The following is a 3,663-nucleotide window of genomic DNA, read 5'->3' as shown; positions in this document are numbered from 1 at the left end:
TATATGTATATATTTATATTACATTTAGGGCTTTGTACATTTTCAGTTTAGTCTTTATATATGGTATGAAGTAGGAATCCAATTTCATTCTTTTGCACGTGGCTATGCAATTATTCCAGCAACATTTGTTGAAAATACTTTTCTTTTTCCATTGAATTGTCTTGGCATATTTGTTAAAAATAATTTGACCACAGATATATAGGCTTATTTATGAACTCTGTTCCATTGATCTGTATGTTGTCTTTATATGGCAGTATTATCTGTAAATAGAGATAGTTTTACTCTTTCCTTTCCAATATAGACACTTTTCAGTTTATTTTCTTGCCTAATCACCCTGGTTAGAACCTCCAATATGAAGTTAATTAGAAGTAGTGAAAGTATATCCTTCTTGTATCTTATCCAGTGGCATCACTAGGGAAGTACAGGGGGTATGGATCATACCAGGTGATACTGTCAGAGGGAATGACACCAAAATGACTGCCTATAAAATTTTTGTGGAGTGTTTCTGCAGAAATTTATTATTTTAAATAAAATATTCCTATAGTTAGTCATAACAACAAAAACATTTTTAACAAGCCCAGCTTGTATGTATCTATATACCTATAAGGCAAAAACTACATGCTAATTTACTTTTGAACCTTCTACTGCACTGTGGTTAGAGCTGTTATTGTCACTTAACTACAACGATGCCCTAAATCACATGGTTTCTTCTGCATGTGCTACAAGCATGTGCTGTGATTTTTGTTGTTGCTGGTGTTTTTATAGTTGATTTTGTCAAATTTTCTGGTATTTTAGCTACACTAATGTGGTAATTAGTATTTATGACCCTATATCAAATAACTTTTTGGAAATGAAGTAGTAATTAGAGAAAAAGAAGAAAAAAAACCCAAAAAAAGGCCTCTGCTTAGTTACATATAATGTAACTAATAATGTTGTAATTGAATGTTGAAAGATTTTACAAAAACAATTTTTTGTTAGTATTTTTATAATCTAAGACATATTACATTTAAGCAATTTTAAACTATATTTATCACATAGTATTCTATGATTAAAATTGATAATAAACATTACTATTACTAAAGATTCTATATGGTCCGGTATGGGAGGAGGTCCGTGGAGGGGGGTGGTGGCACCATGAGTTAGTGTATGGGGTGACAGCAACCCTAGTGACACCACTGACCACTGATCTTATCTTAGAGGGAAAGTTTTCAGTCTTTCACCATAAAGTATGGTGTTGGCTGTGCATTTTTGTAGGCACATTTTATCATGTTGATGAAGTTCCCGTTTATCCCTAGTTTGTTGAATACTTTCATTATCAAAAGGTGTCGGATTTTGTCAAATGCTTTTTCTTTGTCTACTGCAGTAATCATGTAGGTGTGTGTGTGTGTGTGTGTGTGTATATATATATATATATATTTATGACAAAACATTTGCCAAGCCAACAATGTTTTAATGTGTGTATGCTGCGCCTTGCATCCTTTGGATAAATACCATTTGGTCATGGGGTATAATCCTTTTTATATGTTGCTGAATTTGATTTGCTAGTATCTTTGATTGCTAACCAGAAGGCTGGCAGTTCAAACCTACCAGCCACTCCTCGGAAGGAAGATTGGGCAATCTACTTCCGTAGATACTGCCTCGGAAACCCAAGGAGGGGTCACTATGAGTTTAATTGACTTGACGGCAAGGAGTTTGGTTTTTGGTTTTTTTAGTATCTTGCTGAGGAATTTTTTTTTTTTTTTCTTTGCATTTATATTTATAAGAGATATTCGTGTATATACTTCTTGTTTTTTTTTAATTTTCACAGTCAAGACTAGAAGAGCAAGATGGTGCTTATCTACCACTGCTAACCAATCTAAAGGGATGACAACAGGAGATACTGGACAGAGTGAGAAAAAAAATGTAGCACAAAACTCAAAGCCTTAAAAAAAAAAAAAAAAAAAGACCAGGCTCACTGGTCTGGCAGACTGGTAGAAACCCTGAGACCACTCAGATGTCCCCAGTCCTGGAACTGAACTCACCGCTGGGGCCCAACCCCAGGGAAATGACAGACAAGCCTATAAGCTGAACACCACTACCAGGGAGGTATGCACTCCCAGAACAATCAATCACACAAGAACAAAAGAGCGGCATATGCCCCGGGATAAAGCTCAGAAGGCAACAAGTGATAGCAAAGAAGGACAAATGGAAATGGCAAACACAGGGAGGAAGTGGTAAGAGTGTTGCCACACAGTGAGGATTGCAATCAGTGCTTCAAAACAAAATGTGTACGAACTATTGAACAAAAAACCAACCAGCTTTACAAACCTTTACCCAAATCACAATAAAAAACTAAAAAGAAAATGGCTTTAGGTTTACAAAAAAAAATTATATTTACATTTAGCAAATGACAACACTTTTATTATGAAAGTAAGATATGGGTAATGATGTACTGCTGTTCCATATAGTGATACTTTTTTAAAAAAAAAAATTCTATTGTGACTTGGGTGAAAGTTCACAGAGAAAATTGGCCTTCTATTCAACAATTCATACAGACCTTGACCTGTGACATCGATTGCAATTCCCACAATGCATTCTCCCCAATCCCTCCCTGTGTCCACTGGCTACATTTGTCCTTTCCTCCCATCCCTGCCTGCCCTCTGAACCCTATCACTGCACAAATGCTATCCTGTTGATCCTGCATGGTTGATTGCTCCAAGGAGCACACACCTCAGTGGCATCACCATTCATACCATAGGTCTATTCATCACCAGCTGAAAACTGAGCCATAGGGGTGAGCCCTGCCTCAAGCCAAAAGGATATCTAAGGGCCACAGTTTTGGGGGCTCCACCATACTCTCCCAGACCAACAAGTTCCTGTCCTTTCCATCATTCCAAGTCATGTTCCACATTCTTTTTCCACTCCATCCAAGACTGCTCACTGTGATCCCCTTCAGAGTGGTCAGCAGTGGTAACCATGTACCATATAATTCTGGTCTTAGGGTTGTGGAGGCTAGGGTTCGTATGGTCTATTAGTCCTTTGGATCAATTGTTTCCTTGCATCTTTGATTTTCTTCATTCTTCTTTGCTCTAGACAGGGAGAAACCAATAGTTGCACCTTAGATGGTGGTTCACGAGCTTTTAAGACCTCAATCACTACTCACCAAAGTAGGTTGAAGAACACTGTCTCTGGGTGCCAAATGACCTTAAGGTTCCCCAAGACTATGATCCTGACCACCCAGGCCCAGCAACTCATTCCCTCAAGGTGTTTGTTATGTCTAAGTAGTTTTCATTACTTTGGCTCCAGTATGCTCTATAACAGTCATGGAAATATTTAAAGCATATGTAAATACATATGCAGAAAATATTCTCTATCAAAAGTACATATATATTTATGGGTGCAATTCCATTCATCTTCTCACTTCTGTTCATCTGTGTGTCTATTTATGTATCAACTCATAGATTATTTTATTACTGCTATTGCAGGATTGATTTATAATAGTGGTTTTTTTTTTTATTATTGTGCTTTGGGTGAAAATTTACAGAGCAAATTCACTTTTCATACAGCAGTTTACATACACTTTGTCTCATAACATTGACCAAAATTCACCAAAATGCAACAGCTCCCCTCCCACTTCCTCCTGACAGTCACCTCTTCCCTGTGTCCATCCCTCCATGCACCCCT

General features: G+C 37.2%; 1 protein-coding gene across 1 annotated transcript in view; it reads right to left on the bottom strand.

Annotated features, from left to right (window-relative positions):
• Positions 1-3,663, bottom strand: part of SNAP91 (synaptosome associated protein 91) — a 185,205-nt gene that overhangs the window by 15,730 nt on the left and 165,812 nt on the right. The window lies entirely within an intron of this gene.

The sequence above is a fragment of the Orycteropus afer genome, unplaced genomic scaffold, assembly GCF_000298275.1.
Source record: "Orycteropus afer afer isolate SDZICR_OR568_19922 unplaced genomic scaffold, OryAfe1.0 scaffold00011, whole genome shotgun sequence".
In the NCBI taxonomy this organism is placed as follows: Eukaryota; Metazoa; Chordata; class Mammalia; order Tubulidentata; family Orycteropodidae; genus Orycteropus; species Orycteropus afer.
Note: the sequence above shows the minus strand (reverse complement) of the source record. Positions and strands in the feature narration are given on the sequence as shown.